Source organism: Drosophila erecta, unplaced genomic scaffold (assembly GCF_003286155.1).
Source record: "Drosophila erecta strain 14021-0224.00,06,07 unplaced genomic scaffold, DereRS2 tig00000329-arrow-arrow-pilon, whole genome shotgun sequence".
In the NCBI taxonomy this organism is placed as follows: domain Eukaryota; kingdom Metazoa; phylum Arthropoda; class Insecta; order Diptera; family Drosophilidae; genus Drosophila; species Drosophila erecta.
The window spans coordinates 352,435-364,333 of NW_020825223.1; the positions used below are offsets into that span (position 1 = coordinate 352,435).

Sequence of the window (11,899 nt, forward strand, 5' to 3'; positions counted from 1 at the left end):
AACTGTATAATTTAGAATAAATGGGTAGGTTTGCTTGGTATTGATAGTATGTTTGGTTTGATTAGTAAATGTCAGCTTATCGCCTTCATGGTACTGTTTGTCATGGTATTGCTGTAAGAGCGCACACAACTTTTGTTTTTCTTCGTTATTTAGGTGTTCTAATCTGTACAGGTCTGATTTTAATGCGGGTAAATTTTTACCTGGTTGTCTGAGAATGGTGTCAGGTATTGTGTTTACATTTTGAAAGTGATTTTGTTCTTGTGTTGCTTTGCCTTCTTTGAGTTCATATTTGTTGTTGTAAAGAATTACCTCCTGATCGCGGTAACTTATGGATGCTTTTGCATCTGCCAGAAGTTTTCTTACTAATAAGAGGTCGTAATTCTTGGAGAAAGAGTGCAATAAAAATTCGTGTGGTGTTGGGATCAACATTTTTGAAGGTACGGTTATACTCTTGTTAACCACAAGTGGTCCATTGCTGGTATGAATAAGAATATTCGTGTTCTGGACTGGTAAGTCAAATATGTTTTGGGATATCACGTTAACTGTGGATCCGGTATCAATGAGACATTTTAAATTATTTTCTTTGTATTTAATTGTTATATATTGGGGGCTTCCAAGGCTGGTAGCTGAAAATTTTCTGCTTGTTCAACATCCGGTTCCTGGTTGTCATTATTTGTGTCTTCTGTATTAAGCTGTTGTGGCTGTTGTGTTATTTCTGAATTTTGGTTGTTTTCGTCAGTTTGATGTTGATATTCTGGATAATACTCTGAATGGTCGTATGGGACATATTGCTGGTAAGCAGCGTTTTCTTGATATAGGGATTCCCCAATACTCATCCTAGTCTGTCCACTATCAGATGGTCTTGATCGCTTTATTGATTGTTTGGGCACATAAGAACCTGAATTATGTGCCGATTGTTGATTTTGATAATGGTGTTGTTGTCCAAACCGATTCTGATCAAATACGTTCTGTCGATGGGTGTTAATATTTGGTCGAGGTGTGTTAATATTTGGTCGAGGTGTGAAGTTTACTTGTTGGTTAGGTTGAAAATTATTATTTGTATTAGGATGGTAGGGTATTGGATAACGATATGGTGGATTATTAATTGGTGGTGATTGGTAAATTGGGAATGTTCGATAATTTGGTTGGGTTGGATATGGTATTGGTGAATTATAAAATGGTTGGAAAGGTGTAGGATACCTTCTGGTATTATTGTTGGTCTGATTCATATTGTGATTATAGGATTTCTGTGGCTTATCAGAAGAATTTTGTTTTTGCATAGATGTGCTTGTATGGCTTGCTTGTTCATACATTCCTTTCTCTTGTAAAATATTTATAAGTGATCGCAAATCTGGTATATTGTGGTTATTTATTTTTAAATAAATGTGTGTAGGTAATTTTTCAATAAGGGACTCAATGCTGGATGTTATCAATCTTAAATATAAGGTTTTTTCTTCAGAATTTTGTTCTAATTCAAGCTTACTGGTAAGTGTTTGTCTGCGGTGTTCTGCTTCTTCCAGCAATGCTCGTACACTGCCTCTGAATGGGGTCTTCCGAAACTCCTCCAAAAGAACGTGGTTAGGGGTCTGGGGTTTATAGTTGAGTACCAATTGTCGTCTTAGCTGGGGCCAGGTGTTGATGTCGTTGGCTCCAATGCTGCGCATAACGTCTCCGCTGATGCTGCGCTCGACATGCCCAAACAGGATCTGCTGTTGGCGTTCGTCTGACAGGGGTGGCACTGCCATTTGTTGTTGTTTTTTTTTTTGTTGTTTCTTTCAAGTTAGTGATATTGTTATTATTTTTTATTTTATTTTTATTTTTATTATTATTTTATTCACTTATTTATTTTTTATTTTTGAATCTTAGTTTGTATGTATCTTATTTAATATTTTTATATTTATCTCTTTTTTTTTTTCATTTATTTATTTATTATTCTTATTTTTAAGTTTTTGCTCTTAATATAGGTTTTTATTTCACATGGGTTGCACTATTGCTTTTTCGTGGGGTTTTGAGGCAACCAATTGGATTTACAACCTCTCACAAATTCAATAGCGTCTTCCTGGTATTAAATTCAGGTTTATTTATTAACACTGCGTTTTTCGGTTTCGCGCTATTGTCAAGGTTTTTTAATAAAACTTAACGCGATATTGACCGTTGCATTTGTGTGTTAAGCGTGGTGTTTTTTCGATAGCGATTAAATATAATTAATACTATCCTACCGACTGCGCCAGTAATGTTTTATGATTTTGAGCCTATTGAATGGACTGTTTAAATTACTCAGACCAACGCTGAAAATTGTTTTTTCCAAATAAAAAGACGATTAGAATATCGGGACCGAATGCGTTGTTATTGTTCAATTGACAGCTTAAGACTGAAAATCAAATGTGAGTAAAATTGAGGAGAAGCCTCTGTGCTTAAAGAGTATGTTAGTATTTTTTGTGAGAGCATTGCTCTTGGATTCTTAGGATGAGGAGAAGCCTCAGAGAGGGCAGGCAAAACTGCTTAGGTCAGGCTTTGGGATTTGTTTACATGATCGGTTAAGTTCTAGTGCCAAAGAATTGTTTATTAGATTGCATACTGCGCAGATGGCATACAGTATGGGATTCAATTATTGTTTATGGTTTCACGGCTTGGGTGGCGCAAATACGTCACTATATATATGTGGTTTTAAAATGTAAAAATAAAACTTCGAATATTGGAGATCGAAGATATCAAATTCGAAAATGGAAATCGATTTAAAACTTTAAAATAATGGTTATCAAAATAATTTGTTAATATAAAATGGTGAACTTTGTGTGTATATGGACCATAATATACACGCGTTGCGAATATGTATTGTTCATCTTAGTTATGAGCATACGTTGGCTAATGCAACAACCTAAAATATACAATGTTGCACCTGGTACCCATCAGGTTAATGCTACTTTTCTGTTAGAGGCATAAATAATATAAATATACATTATACATAACTATATAGAACGCCCCGGGATTGTGTTACTTACCTAATAGTTAAAAAACTAATCCCATTATTAGTCAAGTTAATTACGCTATTAGGTATATATTCCAATAACTTGCACATATGTTAGACTCCTTGGTCCGTGTTTCAAGACGGGTCCCGAAGGTATCCTGAATCTTTCGCATTGTTAATCATACAAGTGCATATAATAAAAACAATAATCAAAGTCATTATAAAATTATAACTATAAGTTATATTTTATGATACATTTTGTATATGCTAATAGAACACAATGTCCTTATATGGAAAAAGTGAACACTATCCTCATAATATTATTTAAATAATACAATTTTATTGATGAAGTTTCCATATCGGATATTCAGGTTCATCGGGCTTAACCTCTAAGCAGTTTCACGTACTGTTTAACTCTCTATTCAGAGTTATTTTCAACATTCCCTCACGGTACTTGTTTACTATCGGTCTCATGGTTATATATAGTTTTAGATGGAGTTTACCACCCACTTAGTGCTGCACTATCAAGCAACACGACTCTTTGGAAACATCATCTAGGAATCATTAACTTTATACTGGCCTGGCACACTCTATGCGTTAATTTCTCATACTATCTCACATCTCACATTTGCCAAATAGACCAAGTGACTTAGTGCTACTAAGAAAATCCTTGTTAGTTTCTTTTCTTCCCCTAATTAATATGCTTAAATTCAGGAGGTAGTCCCATATGAGTTGAGGTTGTATATAACTTTTTCTTGCCATTAATTCTTTATATATAATGATAAAAACATGTTATTAAATTATTTCTTTTAGGAAAGTGTTTTCCATTAAACGAACCAGCGAAGAATAAAAACATAACCAAGTTTTTTCTATTTCCGAATCATTAATAAGAGACAATTCTAGATGAAAAATAATTCAATTTTTTATGCAAGACATTTTTCAGTATTACTTGATCGAAAAAGAAAATATTTCTCTTCGTTTTTCACATCCAAATGTGAGATAATTTTGTTAGGGTCACTGGGCCAGTATGTCGGCTCTTCCGTTGTGTGCAGATTGCAGCTCAGCTCTCTGACGCACCTCAGCAGAGTGCTGCCCTTGGGGTTGACAATCCTGGAGCCCCACCATGTGTGCTTGGTATTAAAGTCTCCGCCAATAAGAAATTTGGGAGCCAAGTTTTTCAGCTGCAATGACAACTCGGGATGGCTAATTGTGTAACGCGGAGGCAAGTATGCTGCCGCGATACAAATTTTGCCCGAATGTGTCAGCAGCTGAATCCTGGCGCATTGCATCCAGTCCAGCTGCACCGGCTCCATCTCCTCGTACAGTAATCCACTTCGCACGATTACTGTGGCTCTACCTCTGATACTGTCCGCCGGGTGTAAGGCGTTACCACTTCGTAGCCAGGGATTTTGAAGTGAGACCTCGTTGTAAAGTGGGTCTCGCTGACCAGCATCACATCCACCTGGTTGGTTTTCAGGTAGAGCTCCACTTCTGGCTTGTTCCTCGCCAAGCCGTTAGCATTCCAGATTACGATTTGTGTGTTCATGGTTCTCTGGCAGGAGAACATGGCCATCACCATGTCTTTAAACTGGGAGAACATTGAGTCCATCATGTTCTCCATGCGCTTCATTATTCTCTCCTCCAACGCTGCCTCCCGGTCAATGAGTCCTTGTTGGTTGAAGATGTGTTTGGGTTGCTGTTGCTGGGGGTATCCTCCCCTGGTGACGTCAGCGTAGCTAAAGGTTGTCGCTAGGGGTGTATGGGCCTCTTTCGGCGGTGGAGTCATTGGCTTCGCTTTTGGCTTGGGAGAAGCCCTCTTCTTGGCCTCGATATATACACGGTAGCCTTGGTATGACGCAGTGTGCGCCTCCCCGCAGTTACCGCATGTAGCAGGAGAGTCCTTGGCCTTAGGGCACTCGATAGAGGCATGCCCGTACCCGCACTTTACGCAAGTGTACTGCAGTCTGCAGTACCTATTGGTACTGCACCAGGTCATTGAACTTTCTGGGCTCCTCGGTTGTGAACACCTTTTTGTTGTTGCTTGAAGGCTCCAAGTTTACAAAGAACATAGCCATAGGGTCCGAGCCCCTTTAGTTCTTCAGTGATGTAGTCAACTGGCGTTGTTGAATGTAGCCCCTTAATTACCACGCGAAAAGCTCGGTTTTCCTTGAGCTGGAAAGTCCTGAAGGCCATGTTGTTGCTGTTCATGTGGTGAACAATTTTCCGATATGTCGAGCTGTCTTTTGGCATAATTCTTACGCTACCTCTTCCGGTAGCCTTGTAAGCGAAGCTACCTGGCTCGGTGACTTCTCCAAGGTCAGCTAGCATGTCTGCGATAGTGTGCACCCCAGGTATTATGATTGGAGGGGGCTTGGGTACAGCGGCCTCCGCAGGTATAGCTGGTTCCTTGGTAACAACATCCTCTTCGATAGACAGTGCAGCGAATCGGTTGGACTTTGACAGCAGCTCCTCAGCATCGCCACCTGCTGGCGCTTTATGGGACTGATTGACGGCCTCTGGCGGAGAAATTTTTAACTATAGGGGTAAAGGCTCCACTTACGTTGAAACTGGTTGTGGTTATCGGATTCAGTTTAGCAAGTACACACACCACTGGGACAGCTGTTCCACCAGCTGAGTAGGCGACGACTGGTGACACCAGTCAGCTGATTTGCTAGCTACGTGCACTTTTGCAAATAAGTTAAATACCATCAGCAGCCAAAGGACACGTTGCATGAACTTGCGTTCGTGTATCACACGCACTCCAGGACTTGGCCCAACTGTCTGTACGTTTTTAAAGATTTAACTTTTCACAGCGAAAATCACTCAGATAATAAACACTTTTTAAAAAACTCCACTAAATTAATGACGAGGAATTTGGCTACTCTGGGCACTCTGGGCGCCGTGGGATGGAATGCTGCTTCCCATAATAAGTACATGATGAGTACTTATATATTTTATATCGAATCATCAAGCAAAGGATAAGCTTTAGTGGGTCGCAGTATGGCAGCTGCTCAACCACTTACAACACCTTGCCTGTTACAAAAGTCGTTTCCAATTGATTCTAGGCTTCGTCATTGTATTAAATAATGCTTTTATATGTAACTAGCGCGGCATCAGGTGATCGAAGATCCTCCCAATTTACTATGTTACATTACATTGGCATCACATCCATTGCCGTTTATAAAGTAAATTATAAACTTTAAATGGTTTAGAAGCCATACAATGCAAATTGCCCCTATCATTTATCATTGCAGCCCAGCACGGGCGTAGCGTCATACCACTGTTCGCTCGAACAAGTATTGTGCCATTGGTCCGTACCTGCGGATCCTCTCGTACTACGCAGGAATACTGTCGCAACAACGTTTTGTCATTAGTAGTGTAAAACTAACCTGTCTCACGACGGTCTAAACCCTGCCCACGTTCCCTTGCATGGGTGAACAATCCAACGCTTGGTGAATTTTGCTTCACAATGATCACTATAAACGCTTGTCCGCCACAAGCCAGTTATCCCTATGGTAACTTTTCTGACACCTCTAGTTAAAAACTCTTTAAACCAAAAGGATCGATAGGCCGACCTTTTGCTGTCCCGGTGTGTACTGAACACCGAGATCAAGTCAGCATTTGCCCTCTTGCTCTATGTGTGGTTTTTGTCCGCATTGAGCTGGCCTTTGGACACCTTATTTGAGAGATGTACCGCCCCAGTCAAACTACCTACCTGGCAATGTCCTTGAATTGGATCATACCTGAGTAATTGGAGTTATACAAAATTTTCAAATCAAAAATACATATGTGCATCGTTTTATTAAAGAATTTGTTTGTGATTATATAACAAATTCGTGATACTTTTATCAAGAAGCTTGCATCAAAACCCAATACCATATGATATAATAAATATATCCGTATAATGGCTAGGAAATGATACACGTTCCATTTAATCAAGTAAGTAAGGAAACAATAAGAGTAGTGGTATTTCATTGACGATACCAAACCGAGGTCTAATATCTCCCACTTATTCTACACCTCTTATGTCTCCTTACACTACCAGATTAGAGTCAAGCTCAAAAGGGTCTTCTTACCCCTCTAATTATTCCAAGCCCTACTATCTAGATAGTAGATAGGGACAGTGTATGAATCGGATCCCTCCGAACTTGTTTAACGTGGAGTGTTCCCCATTGAAGAGATTACAACCACGGCACCCTATACACCCACAAGTGAGCATATGATGCATGTGTCCAGATACGCTAGACAAAACGTCCCGGTCTGGAAGCTATAGCTATGTACATAGCAACCACCCCGGTAGAAATTTGAGTGTTTGCTTGCCGGGCAAGCACTCCCCCTTGCTGAGGAGCGAGATCTACCTAGCCGACAAGCATGGGCGGAGTGACCTATTGCCGCATTAGTCGCCTCCTACGACAAACTGCGGCAAGTTGTGGCAGTATTCTCGCCCGCTAACCACACGGCGAAGCGTCAGGCTAAGTGCCCCTTCTTCTGCGGAACGCCAACTCAGCGAACACAGCCAGCCGTTGGGTTCTCTCCCGATCCTCCAGGATTCTTTCAAATGTCCAGTCCTCGCCAACGCGCTGCACTCCAAGTCCATCGAGGTCTCGCAAATCTGCATATAGGGGGCAGGCGCACAACACGTGCATCCAATCCTTGTATGGATCACGACATGCGCAAGCAGTGGTATCGCTGAGGGCTCTCCCATGCAGAAATGCGTTGAACGACCAGTACCCAGTGAGCAAGAAAGACGCCATCATCGAGAAACCAAAATTTGGATCCCGATAGACAAGGGTGACATCCGGGATGAACCTGTGCGTCACCCGTCCTGGTCTGCTGTCGTCATCCCATCTGCTTTTCCAACTCAATAGCAAGCATTCCTCTAGGCGAATCTCTTTTTGCTCCCGGCTTAGACGCGCAATGTCCTCGCCATAGAGCTAGTCGTTCTCCTCCAGCGGGTATCCACGCTTCAGCTTGTATTTGACCGCTAATTTCTTAGCGTCCAAGTCAAGCGGAAGGGCTCCACCAAGAACCTGAAGTGCCGCGGTGGACACTGTTCGGCATACCGATAGACATCCAAAAAGGATCAGTCTATGGCAGGAGGACAGTCGCCGCCTGGCAGCTACCTGTGCGGCGGTGTCATACCGCGGACTTACACCAAAAATGACCTATTAATGGGAGCTCGTAGAAAACACGTCCGTCACTGACAGTAAGTAGATAGGGACAGTAGGAATTTCTTGAAGTCTTGAATTTCTTCACTTTGACATTCAGAGCACTGGGCAGAAATCACATTGTGCCAACACCCGCTAGGACCATCACAATGCTTTGTTTTAATTAGACAGTCGGATTCCCCAAGTCCGTGCCAGTTCGGCATTGATTGTTAATTGATAATCGTTATAATTAATAAGAACTAATTGGTTTAACCCAAATAGTATTCTTAAAAATGTTAGCAAGAAAGCTCCACAATTGGCTACGTAACTAAACTATCCGGGGAACAAGTAACTAATTTGCCGACTTCCCTTACCTACATTATTCTGTTGACATAGACTCTTCACCTTGGAGACCAGCTGCGGATATTGGTACGGCCTGTTGAGAAGGTTGCGTATCATAAATTTTCAAGGTCCGAGGAGAAAATATCGACACAACAGTATATGTCATGGTCTTCTAGCCCATCTACCATATCTCTCTGCGAAAGACTTCCATCGTAGTACAGCAAGAAAAACTCTTCCGATATCTCTCGACGGCTTTTTTATGGTCGTTCCTGTTGCCAGGATGAGCACGAGACCCATAACAAAAGGATACTCAACAGGTTACGGAATTGGAACCATATTCCCTTTCGTTCAAAATTATTCAAGTGTATTATTTTCGCTTTGTTTATATAATTTGGCATTTTTGTTTTACTTGAAAATTTTCGGCTTTCGCCTTGAACTTGGGACCGACTAACTCCTGATCAACCACTGTTCACACGAAACCCTTCTCCACTTCAGTCCTCCAAGGTCTCATTCGATTATTTGCTACTACCACCAAGATCTGTACCAATGGCAGGTCCATGCAGGCTTACGCCAAACACTTATACGCTTACCATTGTACCTTCCTACTCACTAAAGTTTCAAAATTTATATCACAAGTAATAGAAATCATCTACTTTAGCGGTAATGTATAGGTATACAACTTAAGCGCCATCCATTTTAAGGGCTAGTTGCTTCGGCAGGTGAGTTGTTACACACTCCTTAGCGGATTTCGACTTCCATGATCACCGTCTTGCTGTTTTAAGCAACCAACGCCTTTCATGGTATCTGCATGAGTTGTTAATTTGGGCACCGTAACATTACGTTTGGTTCATCCCACGCCAGTTCTGCTTACCAAAAGTGGCCCACTGGGCACATTATATCATAACCTTGAACTACATATCAAGAAAGTTAAGGTTCTTACCCAGTTAAAGTTTGAGAATAGGTTAAGATCGTTTCGATCGTAAGGCCTATAATCATTCGCTTTACCAGATAAGATTATTTTATATAATATTAAAATGCACCAGCTATCCTGAGGGAAACTTCGGAAGGAACCAGCTACTAGATGGTTCGATTGGTCTTTTGCCCCTATACTCAATTCTGGCAAGCGATTTGCAAGTCAGAAATATTTCGGTCTTCCATCAGGGTTTCCCCTGACTTCAACCTGATCACGTATAGTTCACCATCTTTCGGGTCACAGCATATATGCTCAAGGTACGTTCCAGTAAGAGGCATAAATAATATAAATATACATTATAAATAACTATATAGAACGCCCCGGGATTGTGTTAATTAGCTATAAATAGTTAAAAAACTAATCCCATTATTAGTCAAGTTAATTACGCTATTAGGTATATATTCCAATAACTTGCATATATGTTAGACATAGATATGTTAGACTTGGTCCGTGTTTCAAACCGGGTCCCGAAGGTATCCTGAATCTTTCGCATTGTTATTCATACAAGTGCATATAATAAACACAAAAATCAAAGCCATTATAAAATTATAACTATAAGTTATATTTTATGATAAATTTTGTATATGCTAATAGATTACAATGTCCTTATATCCAAAAAATGCACACTATCCCCATAATATTATTTAAATAATACAATTTTATTGATGAATTTTACATAACTGATATTCAGGTTCATCGGGCTTAACCTCTAAGCATTTCACGTACTGTTTAACTATCTATTCAGAGTTATTTTCAACTTTCCCCTAACGGTACTTGTTTACTATGGGTCTCATGGTTATATTTAGTTTTAGATGGAGTTTACCACCCACTTAGTGCTGCACTATCAAGCAGCACGACTCTTTGGAAACATCATCTAGTATTCATTAACGTTATATGGGCCTGGCACCCTCTATGGGTAAATCATTAAATCGTTAATTTCTCATACTAGAATATTGACGCTAAATACACTGCATCTCACATTTGCCATATAGACAAAGTGACTTAATGCTGAACTGTTTTCTTTTCGCTCGCCGCTACTAAGAAAATCCTTGTTAGAGTCTTTTCCTCCCCTAATTAATATGCTTAAATTCAGGGGGTAGTCCCATGAGAGTTAAGGTTGTATATAACTTTTTCTTGCCATTAATTCTTTATAATTAATTCTTGATAAAAACATTTTATTAAATTTGTTATAAAATTTCCATTATTTCTTGTAGCAAAGTGTTTTCCATTAAACGAACCAACGAAGAATAATAACAACCAAGTTTTTTATATTTCCGAATCATTAATAAGAGACAATTCTAGATGAAAAATAATTAAATTTTTTATGCTAGACATTTCTCAGTATTACTTGATCGAAAAAGAAAATATTTCTATTCGTTTTTCACATCCAAATGTGAGATAATGTTTTTCATATATATTTTTTAATATTATGAATAAAAATATTTTTATTATTTTATCCAATAATATACCATTTGCTTATAAAATTTATAAACAACTTAATTAGCGTAGTCTTACTACATAGTCTTACAGCATGGACTGCGATATGCGTTCAAAATGTCGATGTTCATGTGTCCTGCAGTTCACACGATGACGCACAGTTTGTTGCGTTCTTCATCGACCTATGAGCCGACTGATCCACCGCTTAGAGTTTTATAATTAATTTTTATATAATGTCAATTTTGTTTTTATAGAAAGAAATTAAAAATACACCATTTTACTGGCATATATCAATTCCTTAAATAAATGTATTTTTATACCTAAAATAAATGTTGTGAAATGTCTTAGTTTCATATAAGCATTATGTATCATATAATCTGGTTATTTACGGTTTATAATTAACTATGTTTGGGCGATACTTACTGCAATTTATATAAAACATTAACCTGATGGGTACCAGGTACAACATTGCATATTTTAGGTTGTTGCATTAGCCAACGTATGCTCATAACTAAGATGAACAATACATATTCGCAATGCGTTATGGTCCATATACACACAAAGTTCACCATTTTATATTAACAAATTATTTTGATAACCATTATTTTAAAGTTTTAATTCGATTTCCATTTTCGAATTTGATATCTTCGATCTCCATACTCGAATATTTATTTTTACATTTTAAAACCACATATATATAATATTTTTTTTGTTGTGCCCGCCATTACTCAGCATTTTGTAATGTTAAAATCTTATGAGGTTGCCAAAGCCACATATAAATAAAAACCCATTTTCATTTTATTTTGATTTTAACTTTTTTAATATATATTTATATATATTTTTTTTTATTTTGATTCAATTGAATCGTTTTGTTCTATAATCATATCATATCATGCGCTTTGCTGTTGTAATAATGATCCTTCCGTAGGTTCACCTATGGAAACCTTTTTACGACTTTTACTTCCTCTAAATAATCAAGTTCGGTCAACTGTTGCGAAACAACCGTAACACGCAAGGCGTGATCACGTCCGG

At 38.9% G+C, this 11,899-nt stretch overlaps 1 pseudogene; it reads right to left on the reverse strand.

Annotated features, from left to right (window-relative positions):
* Positions 1–5,927: 5,927 nt before the first annotated feature.
* On the reverse strand, positions 5,928–10,550 carry LOC113564697 (annotated as a pseudogene).
* Positions 10,551–11,899: the final 1,349 nt, after the last annotated feature.